Below are 17,367 nucleotides of genomic sequence, written 5' to 3'. Positions count from 1 at the left end.
TCGAACTGACACAGTAATAATAAGAAGAAAAGAACGATGTACGAGAAAATATAATAAATTTGGGAGGTCATATGGAAATGGAAATCGAAAAAGACTGAACTATTGGAATAATCTTAAGGCCATGGGCAAGAATACAAAAGCCATATGGTCAGGTTTGTCCATTTGTATACTATCAAAGTGTGATTATTACATACTATGCAAATCTTGATATAATAATATTCCATATTTTTTTGGTAAAACCACCGGTTTTCGATTTATTAATCAACTAATTTGTATCGGGTACTGCATAGGTGATGACGACCCTCCCAACTAGACATGCACAAAGTCGGATAAAAAACCGATCCGGATTTTTCACCTAGCCAAAAAATCAGATTTTAAAAAAATTGGTACGGATCCTAACTGGTTTGGAGGGCCGGATGGTGTAATCGGTTTCGTTTTGAAAAAAAATGTAACACCCTCAACCCATACTCGACCCGGATACGAGTCCAGGATGTCACATTGACTATAAAAAAACAATATTCTAAAAAAACGATAAAACATTTGAATTTATATTATTAAAATACAATAATATATATATGTTAATACAAGTTTATCAAAATACTCAGAGCATACACAACGTGACCCTTTGATTACATGCCAACATTCATTTACATAACAAAATGACCTACTGATTAAGTTGCCTCTGATCTGATAGTTGCAGGAGTAATGTTGTCCAGCTGCTTAACCTGTCTCGTCTACTTTCTCGAATACTACGTGTGAAACACTCACACGCTAAGTCATCGACTTAGTGATGTAATAAAATAATAATAACAATAAGGGAACGTAATGAAAATGCCATAATAAGGTGAAATGAGATGAAATCTTATACTTAACAATGCAGTTTATATCACCATGCTCCTTACCTATAAGCATATTACATTAACATTCATGAATTCATATTAATAAGTTTATTGGCCCATGATACCATACTGAGAACCTAAGGTATGTGAGTACGGTGAGGTTGTGCACTATGCTATCACCACAGCTCGTATAAATGCACCGAAGTGCCACGTAGAATTGCACCGAAGTGCCGCGTAGAATTGCACCGTAGTGCTATATAAGATGTCCCTAAGGACCACGTAGAAAATTCCTTAAGAATCATATACATATGCCAAGGATCAAGTACGTGTCTCAAAAGACATTACACATGTTCCAAAGAATACATATATGTCCCGAAGGACCGCGTAGAGCCTTTACTCTTGGCATGCCAACTATACCTATAGTTCTCATCTACATAATATGGGCTTTTCCCAATTTACATAGTATATCACATAGACATATCATTTCCTTACCTTCCTCACATGGCTCATATAACTTTCCATACATATTCATTTAAAACATGTTACACAATGCACATAGTATGAATTCATATCATGCTTCACTATATGAAATGAATCATGCATCAATGTATTGAATCTAGACTTCTCACAAGTCTAGAACTGAATATATCACTATAATCATGTTATTCATATGCACTCACCTATATTTCTTTGCCTTTCCCTCGATCGATCTTATGGGCAATTGTTCTGGAACTTGTTTAGGCTCTGTATCTACATAATAATTCATTGATACTTATCAGTATACTAATTAATATATTCTAAACTATCATTTCTTAGGCTAAAAGAAAAGCTATTTTCATCTTTTAATGAAGGTATGCATCGATGAACTACACCATGTATCGATGCATCCCTTGATGGGTGCATCGATGCACTATCTATGCATTGGTACATAAATCCCATTCGATGTTTGTATTTTAAGGGGGTGCATCAATGCACTACTTGTGCATCGATACACGGATGGCATTCGATGTTTTTATTTAGAGGAGTGCATCGATACACTTCATGTGCATCGATACACCTTGAACAATTTCTGGGATTTTACCCTTGATGCATCGGTACACATTGAATGTGCATCGATGCACATAGCCCATAAATGTTATTTTTAGTATGAAATCCCTTCATAATCCCCTCAACACTACATAATTCACATCCTTTTATATCCCTAACTTGCATACCTTTACTTAAACTAATTATTATCCATTCAATACCTTTAAAACTTAGAAATCCAATCCTCCATATAGAATTTAAGAATCTTACTCAAATTCCAACATGTTCTAATTCTTATTCTAACACTTCATATCATTTAATTCCACTAATGACAAGTCAAATTCCACTTCTAATTCTTATTATGAACTCTAATCCAAGATTTCACTTTTCTACTTCCTTTCTTTAATTCTTCATATACTCATCATCTTATGGTTTTAAAACAAATTAAACTTCCTTTAAGCTTAGATATTGTCTAATGGTCATAAATCAACCATAAATTCATCAAGAAATTTACTAACAAGAGATCTTACCTTTAGTTTGGGTCTCACGTATGAAGAAGATGAAGAAGAGGAGAACTTTGGAAACTTGTTTTTGGTTTCCTAAACTTCCACGTGGGTTAATATAATACTAGCCCAAATAATTATCTTTTTATGAAAAGACAATTTTGTCCTTCTAATCCTCTTTCTTTATTAATTGATCCTACACAAAACATTTCAATCAATTCTTTGAACTTTTCAATTTATCTAATTTGGTCACTAAATTTTTAAATCTCACAATTTAATCACTAACCCGGTATGGAGGATGTTACAAATCTCCCTCCCTACGAATTTACATTGAACGAACAGATGGGGGTACTGAAATCACATATCCTTACGTTGTTTCTTTTACTTTGTGATTTCTCCAAAGAACTTTGACCAACAAAACCGTTTTATTTCTTAATTGTTTGACTTCGTGAGCTAATATTTGTATTAGTTCCTCTTCATAGGTCAAATCAGGTTGAACTTCTACTTGTTCTGATGCAACAATGTGAGAGGGATCGGACCTATATCTTCGTAACATGGACACATGGAAAACATTATGGATTTTCTCCATTTCTGGTGGCAGAGATAACTGATATGCCACTTGTCCTATTCTTTTAATAACTTCATATGACCCGATGAATCTAAGACTTAGCTTTCCTTTCCGACCAAATTATAATACATTTTTCTAGGGTGACACCTTAAGAAACACTTTATCCCTAACTTCAAATTTAATCTGCTTTCTTTTGAGGTCAGAATAGGACTTTTATCGATCAAATGCCACTTTTAGGTTATGTTGAATTTCCTGAACTTTCTCTTCCATATCTTGAATCAAATCTAGATCGAGTATTTTCCGATCTTTGAGCTCATACCAGTTTAATGGCGTACGATATTTCCTCCCATATAACGCCTCATAGGGTGCCATTTTAATACTGGACTGATAACTATTGTTGTAAGCAAACTCCACCAGTGGTAAATATTTCTCCCACGACCCTTTAAACTCAATGACACATGCTCGTAACATATCTTCCAATATTTAATAGTTCTTTCTGATTGTTCGTCTGTTTGGGGTGAAAAGCGGTATTAAAGTTTAAGCGAGTCCCCAATGCTCCATGCAAGGATTTCTAGAATCTCGAGGTGAATCGAGGTTCTCGATCAAAAACTATAGAAACAGACACTCCATGCAATCTAATAATTTCTCTAACATACAGTTCCGAATACGTTATCATAGAGAAATATGTTCTGACATGAAGGAAATATGCTAACTTGGTCAATCGATCAACAATTATCCAAATTGAATCTCTTTTGTGTGGAGCCAGGGGTAACCCCAAAACAAAATCCATTATTACATTTTCCCACTTCCATTGTGGAATGAAAAGTGTCCAGACGGAACTTGATGTTCGGCTTTGACTTGCTGACATGTTAAGCACTTGGACACAAATTCAGTAATGCTTCGTTTCATCCCTGACCACCAATACCGATCTTTTAAATTCATATACATCTTGGTTCCACCTGGGTGCATCGTCAATGGACGGTAATGAGCCTCTATCAATAAATCTTTCTTCAACTCTTCATCGTCTGGCATCACAATTCTTTCTTTATAATACAATTTTCCATCGGACTTCAACTCAAAATCTTTAATCTCTTTATTCTATACTTGCTCTATTCTTTTTAAGCATATTCAGCTTGGCTTTGCAATTCTCATATTCGGTCCAACCATGCTGGTTTAAGTTTTAACTCTGCACATAAACCGTCGTCTCCAGTTAAAGATAATCTTGTATTCATGGCTCGTAAAACTGCAAATGTCTTTCTACTCAAGGCATCTGCTACCACGTTAGCCTTTCCGGGATGATAGTCAATTATTATATAGTAATCTCTCAAAAACTCAACCCATCTCCTTTTCTCAAATTAAGCTCTTTTTGAGTCATCAGGTACTTCAAGCTCTTATGATCCGTATACAAGTAACATCGTTCTCCATACAGATAATGACGCCAAATCTTGAGAGCGAACACCACTGCAGCCATTTTTAAATCATGGGTGGGGTAATTCTTTTCATGTGGTTTCAACTGTCTCGATGTATACGCTACCACATTCCCTTCTTGCATTAATACACACCCCAACCCATTATGGGATGCATCACTGAATACGACAAAATTCTTGCCAGATTCTGGTTGAACCAATACAGGAGATTCTGTCAAAATTCCCTTTAAAACATTCTTGACATTCAGAAGTCCAAACAAACGGTACATTCTTTCTCATCAATTTTGTTAAAGGCATTACTATCATCGAAAAATTCTTAACGAACCTTCAATAATAACCGGCAAGTCCAAGGAAACTCCGGACTTCCGATACATTCTTTGGAACCTCCCAATCCAAAATAGCTTTTATTTTGAGAGTCCACCCGAATCCCCTCTACAGAAATCACATGCCCTAGGAAAACCACTTCATTAAGCCAAAACTCACATTTGGACAATTTGGCATAAAATTTCTTATCTCTGAGAATTTGCAAACTATTCTCAAATGTGCACTATGCTCTTCAATGGACTCCGAGTAAACTAATATGTCATCAATAAAGACAACCACAAACTGGTCCAAATAAGGTTGAAAAATTATGTTCATGAGATCCATGAAAGTAGCAGGTGCATTCGTTACTCCAAATAGTATTACGATGAATTCATAGTGACCATATCTCGTTCTGAAAGTCGTATTCAGAATATCTTTGTCCTGAATCTTCAATTGGTGATAACCAGAACGTAAGTCAATTTTTGAGAATACTGAAGCTCCTTTTAATTGATCAAACAAGTCGTCAATTAGAGGAAGGGGATACTTATTCTTGATAGTTACCTTATTAAGTTGCCGATAATCAATGCAGAGACGCATTGACCTATCATTTTTCTTAACAAATAACACCGGAGCTCCCCAAGGTGACACACTTGGTCGAATAAATTCCTTCTCTAATAACTCTTGCAATTGATTATTTAACTCTTGCAATTCTTTCGGAGCCATCTGATAAGGTGCCATTGCAATCAGAGTTGTTCCTGATATTACTTCAATTTAAAATTCTACCTCTCTATCTGGAGGTAATCCTGGAAACTCAGCAGGGAAAACATCAGGGAATTCCCGAACTACTGGAATCTCATCTAACCCTTTCTCTTTAGCTCTTGCATCTATCACATTTGCAAGAAAACATTGACATCCTTGTAGCAATAACTTCTTAGCAGACATCACTGATATTACATTTGCTAAAGGATTAAACATTTCACTGATCACACTTATTTTTATTCCTCCTGGACTCTTTAGGGTACCTTTTTTATCTACAATTAACATCTCCATAGTAACGAAACAACCAATCCATTCCTAGAATCACTTCAAACTCATCAAAGGGTAATTCCATCAGATTAGCAGGGAATTCAATTCCCTGAATCTTTATGGGACACCCCTTACAGACTTTGTTCACTCGAGAACTATGCCCTAAAGGATTAGTTACTATAATCTAATTACTTGTGGCTTCTAAATGGATCCTCAATTCCTTTACTAATTTACTTGTAATGTAACAATAATTAGAACCCGGATCAATCAGTACTAATACTAATTCATCATATAGCTGAAAAGTACATGCTATAATATCAGGGTCATCACGGTCTTCACTTGTCTTTAAATTATATACCCGTGCGGTTAACCAAACTTCATGTTGAGCAGATGATTCAGACTGGTTCATTCCTCTGCCTCTTCCTCGTCCTCTCTGTGAGGCAGAACCAACTCTCTCAGATGGTGCAGGTTCACCAACCATCAACAGATAATCTCAGATAAAATATCCGGCATCTTCGTATCAGAAACAAGTCCCAGCAGCTATCCGACACGCCCCAAAATAGTTTTTCCCACAATCCTGACATTGTCTCGCTTGACCCTGATTGGATCTCACAGCACCAGATCCCACTGACTATATCTGTCTAGGTCTTGCCTGACTTACTCCTTTAGCAGAGGAGGCAACTGATTCTGATCTAATTTGTAATCAAATCCTGAATCTCTTCCTCTTTTTGGTGGCGCTAAGCTGAAAGAAGCACCCTTCCTCTTTGATGTCTGAACTCTTGAGTCCCCGAATCTCTCATTCTGAGCCCTTTCAAGAGCCTTTGCGTGATTGATCACCTCCTAAAACGAGGACAAGTTTAATACTATCAGTATTTCCTTAAGCCTATGGCGCAATCCCTCTACAAACCATACACATGTATCTTTTTCAGTAGACACAAGCGAAGCTGCAAACCGACTCAGCTTGTTGAACTCACATTTGTACTTGTATACAGAGCGGTTCATCTATTTTATGTTCATAAACTCCTGCTTCATCTGCCGAATAAATTGATCTCCAATGTACTTGTTTTTAAATTCATCTAAGAACAAAGACCAAGTCAACTGATCACTTGACATCCTCATGGTGACGTTCGTCCACCATATCCTTGCTTGACCCCTTAGTAAAGAGACAGCTCCATCTAACTTCTCCACTTCAGAGCAGTGGAGACCATCTAACATGATTTTCAAATCATTTAACCAAAGATCCGCCGCAACCGGACCTTCCTCAGATTCTCCCTTAAATTCGGGAGCTCTCAAACTTTTCAACTCTTTTGCTATATTCATTCTTTGAGGTTGTGGGGCAGGAGGTTGAAGGCGCGTCAGAATAGCGATTAATGTCCTGAAGAAAGTGTCTTGGTCTTGTACAGGCACTCCCTGAGATACATGTCCTTCACCTTGCCTAGCCAGGGCAGGTGAATTACTGCTTTCAGCTGGCCTATCTTCTCCGCTTCACTTCGGGAGCTATTATGTCCAGACATCTAATAAAATAAACACATTGTTCTATTAGCAAAATATCATACTCATACTATACCAGATCATAAGTTCTCACTATATATTGACATGTTTCCATTTAAAGACTCTATAGACTCTGGTTTATGCCTAGAATCGGCTAAACCATACTATGATACCATTAAATTTAACACCCTCAACCTATACCCGACCCGGATACGAGTCCAGGATGTCACATTGACTATAAAAAAGTAATATTTTAAAAAACGATAAAACATTTGAATTTATATTATTAAAATACAATAATATACATATGTTAATACAAGTTTATTAAAATACTCAGAGCATACACAATGTGACCCTTTGATTACATGCCAACATTCATTTACATAACAAAATGACCTACTGATTAAGTTGCCTCTGATCTGATAGTTGCAGGAGTAATGTTGTCCAGCTGCTTAACCTGTCTCGTCTACTTTCTCGGATCCTATATGTGAAACACTCACACGCTAAGTCATCGACTTAGTGAGGCAATATAATAATAATAACAACAAGGGAACGTAATGAAAATACCATAATAAGATGGAATGGATGAAATCTTATACTTAACAATGCAGTTTATATCACCATGCTCATTACTTATAAGCATATTACATTAACATTCATGATTTCGTATTAATAAGTTTATTGGCTCATGGTACCATACTGAAAACCTAAGGTATGTGAGTACGGTGAGGTTGTGTACTATGATGTCACCACAACTCGTATAAATGCATAGAAGTGCCACGTAGAATTGCACCGAAGTGCCGCGTAGAATTGCACTGTAGTGCTATATAAGATGTCCCTAAGGACCACGTAGAAAATTCCTTAAGAATCATATACACATTCCAAGGATCAAGTACGTGTCTCAAAAGACATCACACATGTTCCAAAGAATACATATATGTCCCGAAGGACCGCGGAGAGCCTTACTCTTAGCATGCCAACTATACATATAGTTCTAACCTACATAACATGGGCTTTTCCCAATTTACATAGTATATCACATAGACATATCATTTCCTTACCTTCCTCACATGGCTCATATAACTTTGCATACATATTCATTTAAAACATGTTACACAATGCACATAGTATGAATTCATATCATTCTTCACTATATGAAATGAATCATGCATCAATGTATTGAATCTAGACTTCTCATAAGTCTAGAACTGAATATATCACTATAATCATGTTATGCATATGCACTCACCTATATTTCTTTGCCTTTCCCTCGATTGATCTTACTGGGCAATTGTTCTGGAACTTGTTTAGACTCTGTATCTACATAGTAATTCATTGATACTTATTAGTATACTAATTAATATATTCTAAACTATCATTTCTTAGGTTAAAAGAAAAGCTATTTTCATCTTTTAATGAAGGTATACATCGATGCACTACACCATGTATCGATGCATCCCTTGACGGGTGCATCGATGCACTATCTATGCATCGGTACATAAATCCCATTCGATGTTTGTATTTTAAGGGGGTGCATCGATGCACTACTTGTGCATCGATATACTGATGGCATTCGATGTTTTTATTTTAAAGGAGTGCATCGATGCACCTTGAACAATTTCTGGGATTTTACCCTTGATGCATCGGTACACATTGAATGTGCATCGATGCTCATAGCCCATAAATTTTATTTTTAGTACGAAATCCCTTCATAATCCCCTCAACACTACATAATTCATCTCATTTTATATCCCTAACATGCATACCCTTACTTAAACTAATTATTATCCATTCAATACCTTTAAAACTTAAAAATCCAATCCTCCATATAGAATTTAAGAATCTCACTCAAATTCCAACATGTTCTAATTCCTATTTTAACACTTCACATCCTTTAATTCCACTAATGACAAGTCAAATTCCACTTCCAATTCTTATTATGAACTCTAATCCAATATTTCACTTTTCTACTTCCTTTATTTAATTCTTCATATACCCCTCATCTTATGGTTTTAAAACAAATTAAACTTCCTTTAAGCTTAGCTATTGTCTAATGGTCATAAATCAACCATAAATTCATCAAGAAATTTACTAACAAGAGATCTTACCTTTAGCTTGGGTCTCACGTATGAAGAAGATAAAGGAGAGGAGAACTCTGGAAACTTGTTTTTGGTTTCCTAAACTTCCACGTGGGTTAATATAATACTAGCCCAAATAATTATCTTGCTATGAAAAGATAATTTTGTCCTTCTAATCCTCTTTCTTTATTAATTGATCTTACACAAAACATTTCAATCAATTCTTTAAACATTTCAATTTATCCAATTTGGTCACTGAATTTTTAAATCTCACAATTTAATCACTAACCCGGTATGGAGGATGTTACAAAAACGAATATAAAAAAACCGGTAGTGGTGAGCAGCACTACTCTTGTGCAATCTGTCTCTACTCCTCCTCCTGAAGGCTTTGAGAGTAATGCTGAGCAACACTACTCTTGTCCTATTTTCTTTGTTCTTCCTTCTTAAACACTCTCATCAAAGCACATTCATCACCATTTCTTGCAAGCTTTCATTATCTTCCACTTAATCGCATTAGATCCTCATTTAAGCTCCATTTCACCCACACCTATCACAAACCAAAAGCTAAACAAAGCACAACTATTCTAGATAAAATAGGTGTATTTATAAGCATTTTATGCATGTGAATAGCATATACACAAGACACTCGTCAACGATAAATTAAAATACTTAAATATCACAATGTTAAAAATACATCGTCATCAATTGCAACAAAGTTTACGATAATTGAAATACTTAAATACTTCCAAGTTCGATAAATTCAAATACTTAAAACTTCCAAGTTCGATAATTGAAACAAAGTTTAAAAATAAACTACATCGCAATCTCTTCTTCATCATCTTCACCTTCTTCATTTGGAGGGGATATTCCAAGTTCGACTTCTTCAATGTGTAAGTTTGCTTCCAAATCGACATCAATTGCATCTTCTAGGGTGGTGATATGTTGGTTCCGAGCCGCTCTATCTAAATAATCCTTCAAACAAATGCATACTTCCACCGACTCGGGACTTAGTCTTGATCTCCGTTACGATATAACCCTGCCACCAACAGAAGAAGCGGATTCCGAAGCTACCGTAGAAGCTTGGACGGTTAGTAAATCATGGGCCATGGCGGTTAGAATCGGAAATTATGCTTCATTTTCTTTCCACCAAGCCAAAATATCCAAACTTTCAAACTCTTCAAATGTCATTTTTGATAGAAAATCACATGACATGTAATTTCCCAACTCGCTACTTGGGGTGGTAGTACGTGATCATTTGGATTGAGAATTTACTAGAGTGTTAAAAAGTGACAAATTTATGTTACTTGGACGTCTACTAGATGATTCTGCATTCGTTCACATTTGATCATGTATTACACTACTTGATATGTATTTAGTTAAATAAATTGCAAACATGTCTCGAAAACATTTGTTAAAATAATTTATTTGGTTTTGGACAAAGTTGGGTTCATCATAGGTTAGATTAAAAGAAAATGCAATTTGTTCGATTAGTGTTTCAACCCCGCCAACATTTAACGTTGGGTTTAAAGTGGCGACACAAGTAAAATTGGGGGGAATCTCCTTAAAATATTTTAAAAGTTTTTCCTTCATTGCAAATCCAATTTCTTGAAAAACTTTGGTTTCAAATTCAAAGTCATTTAGTCGGTTAGCCAACAAAAATATTTGATTAAGAACAAACGGGCTAGTAGGGTAATAAACACCGGATAAAAAAGTTGTTGCATTTTTAAAAACCCCAAGCAAATCGGTTATTTTGACTATAGTTTCCCAACTCGAATCCGAATAAATGTTTGTGACATGACCCCTCTCGAAAAGCCGATCGTGAAATGTTTGCAATGTTTCCCTTTGCCTTAATGCGGATGCATCATCATCCAAGTTGAGTTCCAATGAGTTGGACAATCCAAATTAGGACCCAAAGCTTTTTTATTAACTGACTTACAAAATCCTTCATAATCATTTAGTCTTTTGTTGTTGTTGCAAAAAACCGATTTTATCATTGCTTTAAATTCTAATCTAATCGGCTCAATAACCTCTAAACCGACTTGCACGGATAAATTAATTATGTGTGCAACGCAACGGGTATGAAAAAACGCACCGTCTAAAATCGATGAAAGTAATATTTTCAATCTTGGAACCGCGTTTGTATTATTCGATGCATTATCAAAGGATATAGAAAAAACTTTATTTTCTAATTTATAAAGACAAATTACCCTTTTTAAAAGTTTAAATAAATTAGCACCGGTATGCGGCTCAACGAATAATTCAAACGTGATTGTTCTTTTCATCATTTGCCAATTATCTTGATATAACCAATGTGCCGTAACGGCTAAAAAATAAATTCCGGTATTATGAGGGGAACTCCAAACGTCACATGTAAGCGACACACCATAACGGTGTTCTTGAAATCCTAAAATCATTTTTCCCTCGCCGTACACCACATTTTTATAGCATCTCTTCTAAGGGTAGTACGACTTACTTGAGTATAACATAATTGCATTAGTTGTTGAATTATTAACGTGAAATCTTCATCATCAAAGTGGTCGAACTACAATGCTTTTGTAATCACGAACTTTGTAAATGCTTATCGTAATTTTTCTTTGTCGTAAACAAAAACACCACCTTGCGGTGTAAGATTCGATTGACTTGGATTCGATCTTGAGCGAAGTGCCTTGCAAGATTTTGTAAAATGGTTCTTCAACGTTGTGTTTCCTTCCGGTGCAAACAACTTTAGACAGTTTACAACGTGTTCTCCTCGAGCCATTTGACATCTCACATAAATCGTAGTGATCCAAATTTCTTTGTTTTGAGTGTGTTAGATCACTCTTACGACTTCAAGGTTTCCTCCGACGGAAGATTCATCCTTGTTAGGGTCGGTATTTGTAGCCATGATGATCAAAAAATTAAAAAAAAAAGATTTGAAAGATGTTTAGGTGTTGTGAATAAGATTTGAGAAAGTTGTAATCAACCAAATACATCCCCAATCTATTTATACACGTTTAGGATGGTAAAATTATGATTTTTTTTATAGAAAAAATGGTCAAAAAGCGATCACAAAACCCTCTCAACGGCTATATTAACGACTAGTTTTTTAAACCCTAAATCGAATTTTTTTCCAAATAAAAATCAGTTTTTAATCTGGTAAAATAACCGATCGTCCAACTTTTTCCCAAACCGATTATACTATCTGGTTTTTAAATATCTGATCCAATTTAAAAAAAACCGATTTTTCCCAAATCCAATTTCGGATATTTTTTGCGCAAAATCGGATATTTGAATTTTTTGTGTACCTCTACTCCCAACTCAATTTGTTTCATTAGCAAATGTTAAGATTCGAACTCCTAAACTTTTCTTAAGGGACCTAATATCTCATCTCACTAAATTAACTAATTGTTGTTATATTCCATATTTATTTTGATAATTATATACATTTATATAATCTAATTATTTATAAAGTACAGTATTTTTATTTATAAAAATTATATATAATTTCTTAATTCAAATTTTATTGTGTATAATAATTGTGCATGTCCAAATTATTTTTTTTTATTTTTTAAATGTAAATTTTTAAAAAATATTTGAGTTTAGAGTTGTAAAGGGCCGAGCTCAGTGTTTTTTTTGGTAAACAGGGCTTTAACCTGACGGTTAGCATTAAATGGGCCACCTTAAGATCCCATTTTAGAAAAGTTTTGCTGCCCAAAATTTTTTTCCCCTAATAATGAGTTCTCGTAATCCAACAACAGAAAAAGAAGGTAAACTTTTTCTTACCTAAACTAATAATTTTGATAAGATTTAATACCTAAATTTTTAATTTTTTAAAAATTATACCTACTAAAATTTAGCTTTTAATTTATTTCAGTACCTTATTCAAACGTTAAGTTTAAAAAAATTAAAAGTTTAAATATTAAATCAACCATAATTAAAAGTTTAGGTACTAAATTATATAAAAAAACTGATAATTTATATACTAAATACATAATTTTCCAAAAAAATATCAACAACAATCAACAAACCACTTGATCATCAAATTCTGATTACTTTCATTCCTTAACTATTCATTGCTAATAAAGTTATAATGCTGTTTGTGTGTGATTTTAATTCCCTGTGAAGTACTGATTAAATAAAATATACCATACAGAAATTGAAGCTCAAATTCTGAGTTTTAGGCATTGATTAATTTGTGAAAAATATATTTTACAATATCAAACAGTTACGAGATCGACGAGAAATAGAAAGGGAATGTGCTAAGGCTTACTAGACCAGCTTCAAGGGATAACCTCAGCAAATCTGAAGAGCAAAAGCATCGTTTTATTTCCGAGCAGTTAAACACCTCCATCTGCCATGGTTAGGGCAAGGAGGCTGCCTGAATCACTACTCACATACCAAAAATCATTCGTAAAAATCATAAAAAGAGGATGTACCAACTTTTTCGAAGAATCCGCTAGAATTTTTGGAATCGATGGCCGATCGTAGCGAATTTGGAGACAAAGTTGAAGGGATTTGATATTGGGAGCAGCATTCATCTCCATGGCAGGGATTTATAAGTTAGCCAAAGAGCCAAACTTCTGTCCCGTTTTGTAAAATACATCCATTGATCAAAACACATAATAATAAAAATGAGAAGGGGGAAGGAGCTTGGGGGAACAGAGAAATTGAAAAATAAAAGAAAGAAAAGTGAGAGAGGAAGTAAAGCGGCGCAGGAAATAAAGAGAAGGTTCATGGATTTAGGGTTTTCAAAATCAGATATCCTTTTGAGTTAATTGCATAATATATCCCTAAACTATAACCTTTATTTTAATGTTGTATTTAAAATTTTAAACATTTTAATTTAATCCTTTTACTATAACTCTCATTCTAAATTAGTCCTTAAAATTGAAAATTTCAATTTCATCCTTAAACTAGGGCTCTCATTCTAAATTGATCCTCAAAATTTTGAGTCTTCAAATTTCATCCTCAAATTATCCAAATATGTAATTAATTTCAACCATAATTTAATCTAAATTTTATTCTTTCAAACACATAATAATATAACTTTATCTAACGATTTTATTAAAAAAAGATATGATAAGTATATATGTATAATTTGGGATGAAATGAAAATATTCAAAAAGTTTGAGATCAATTTAGATTGAAGATACTAGTTTAGGGATGAAAATGAAATATTCAAAAGTTTAAGGACTAATTTAATATGATAATCATAGTTTATAGATGAAATTAAAATATTTAAAAGTTTAAATACCGTAGAATAAGAATATAAGCAATTAAGTCTTTTCTTTTTTCACATCTTTTAAAGATTAATTTAGACGGTCCAACATAAATTTGGGCCAAAGTAGACTGTCTCGTATGGATGGGTCCCAACATTATGAATTTTGTTTTAGGCTTAAACTAAAAAAACTTAAATTATGTTCTTTCTCTTTAAATTATTAAACTATTTTTTATCAGAAGTCTTTAACCTATTATATATAATAATTTTAGACATCTAAATTAATTTTTTGTTAAGATAAATTTTTAAATTATATTTTTTAAAATTTTAAACTATTTTTATTAAAATAATATCTAATTTTATGCGACATATTAACATTTCATTAGTCGAAAAAAAATTCTAACTGAAAAATTATAAGACCTAAAATAATTTTAAATAATAGTTTTATTAAGGTTATACGTGTGTGTGTGATATTCTAATTGAATCCAAGTAATTGGCTATATGAACTACGTCTTTAATTGAATTTACCTAAAACTAAACGTTAAATTTTGGATAAGGATACTAACATGAAATAAAAACTAAACTTTAGATATTGTTTTAAAAAATTGAAAGTTTAGGCACTAAAAAAATCAAAACTGATAGTTTATGTACTAAACTCGTAATTTACCCTTAATTTAAAGGTAAGAAAGTTCATTGTTACTGTACACTAGAGGTGACAAACAAGTCATTCGGATTGGGTTTGTTCGGGTCATTTTGATTTAGACTTAATTCGGGTCAGGTTCGGGTCGGCTCGAGTCATTTTGGGTTTCGATTTTATTAGGGTTTATAGTAAGTCGGTATGTTCGGGTATTAGGTTAGATCAAAATGGATCGATTGATTTCGGGTCAGATCAAATCAAATCGATTGATTTTCAGGTCAAATTAATATATGATCAATTATTTTTGATTCAGGTCAACTTTGGATCTTCAGGTCAATTTAGGTTGAGTTATTTTAGTATTTTTTATACACTTTAACTTAATTATTAGATTAAAATTGGGTTAATGTTCGAGTTAGATTGTGTTTGGGGTTTATGATTTAGGGTTTTACCATATTATTTCTTAATCTAGGATGATTGTTACAATGTAAAAGGAGGACGCCATGAATATTGTACGACTTAAAATTTTTGGTGAAAGACGCATGGTGATCCATTCATTTTCAATTTGTCAAAGCTAAAGACGCATAGTAATCTTGGAGTTTTCTAAAGTACTTTAGTATTTGGCCTAGTATGGGAAATAATGTAGGAGGTGGATTACTTTGGAAAATATTTTTTTGAAATACATTATTTGAGCCATTTTCCCAGAACTAAACTATTAATTTTCATCCATTTTAAAAATTAGTATTTGTTTCATTTTAATATCCGTCTTTAAAAATTAGTTTTTGTTTCTTTTAGTACCTCTTTCTAAAGTTAATGTAAATTTTAAAAAATTTGAAAGTTTAGGTATTAAAACAAACCAAAAATGATAATTTAGGTACTAAATGCGTTAAGTTTTTAACAATAAGATACTAAAATGAAATAAAAACTAAACGTTGAGTATGCTTTTGAGAAAATTAAAAGTTTAGATACTAAAACGACCAAAACTAATAGTTTAGATATTAAATGTATAGTTTACCCATATAAATATGACAGTGTTAATCTATCCAACTTGCCTCAAATCATTTTAGTTGCCAAACTATTTAGTCACTTAATTATTAGTGATGTTATGCTTTATTCAGTAAAGTATTTTTTTAATTATACTTAACATTATATTTTAATTTTATTTTGCTCACTTATTATAAAAAATTAATAGAATTGTTAATGTCGTGTATATATATATATATATTGAATAATGACAATTGGGTTTCATTAATAATGAAATGAATCAAAATTACAATGCATCAAAATATAGAGAAAATTTTGGAGACAATAATCACCAAATACTCATACAAAAGTAAAATATTAAACTAAAGATATGAAGAAAAATGAAACATTCTATGAGAATGAAGACCAAATCAAAACTCAATAACCTTCATAAAAAACTCCTTGTCTCTATCGAATAAGATGCTTTACGAAATGATAAAAGAGTGGAGAGCGAACTAAACAATCTAGCAGGCTGTTTCGCTACACAATTTTGATTACATTGCAAATAATCTTTTACCAAAAGAGGGGATCTGACTATACGTGACCATTGATAAACCAATCAAAAAATAAATATCGTTATGGTTTTTGGGTGAGAACCAAAATGACCACAAATGTATGCGAAAAACATATCAAAAGCCATAAGGATCGTGTCACAAGAGTAGAGAAAACGAGTTCTATAAAAGCAGAGAAAAATGTGTCACGAGGACAAAGATTTTTATTCAAAATTAAAGACTCAAAGAAAAAAGAAAATAAAGGACATAGTATAAAAACAAGATAACTAATAATCCTTGACGGTCGACAACCAATATTAAGATTGGTGTCGTCGCCGAGTAAACAAAAATAAAAAAAAGAAGATGACACAAATACATTGTAAATACAGGGGCAGTTTATAAATGAAATCATTCATAATACTTAATAAAATATTATGAAAATAATACCATAATTAAAACATAAATCATTTCTTTGAAATAAAATAATATGATCACAAGTCGTCCTCGGTTAGAGTAATTAAATAAATAAATTGCATTCACCTTTGCCTCACTATCGAACCTTTTATATGATATTTCTACTCACATGCTTTGTCTTTTCCTTTCGGGTTGTTTGAATCGTTAGGTTTATCATATTTTGATAATATGACATCATAACATAACATATTCAAACTATATGTTAGTTTCGAACTAACATAATTTAAACTGAAAAAATATAAAATTCTATAAAAATAAAAATCGATACTAAACTAAGTCATACTTTT

At 33.0% G+C, this 17,367-nt stretch overlaps 1 long non-coding RNA gene and 1 other non-coding gene across 2 annotated transcripts; both read right to left on the bottom strand.

The window, feature by feature from the left end:
- Positions 1–13,408: 13,408 nt before the first annotated feature.
- On the bottom strand, positions 13,409–13,924 carry LOC120116567. The gene is made up of 2 exons (XR_005515571.1): positions 13,681–13,924; positions 13,409–13,591 (listed from the first exon to the last, which is right to left on the bottom strand). It is a non-coding gene; the product is annotated as an uncharacterized LOC120116567 (long non-coding RNA).
- LOC120116630 lies at positions 13,494–13,620 on the bottom strand. Its single transcript, XR_005515572.1, has one exon. It is a non-coding gene; the product is annotated as a small nucleolar RNA snoR77 (small nucleolar RNA).
- Positions 13,925–17,367: the final 3,443 nt, after the last annotated feature.

This window comes from Hibiscus syriacus, unplaced genomic scaffold (genome assembly GCF_006381635.1).
Source record: "Hibiscus syriacus cultivar Baekdansim isolate YM2019G1 unplaced genomic scaffold, ASM638163v2 tig00110299_pilon, whole genome shotgun sequence".
NCBI lineage: Eukaryota > Viridiplantae > Streptophyta > Magnoliopsida > Malvales > Malvaceae > Hibiscus > Hibiscus syriacus.
Note: the sequence above shows the minus strand (reverse complement) of the source record. Positions and strands in the feature narration are given on the sequence as shown.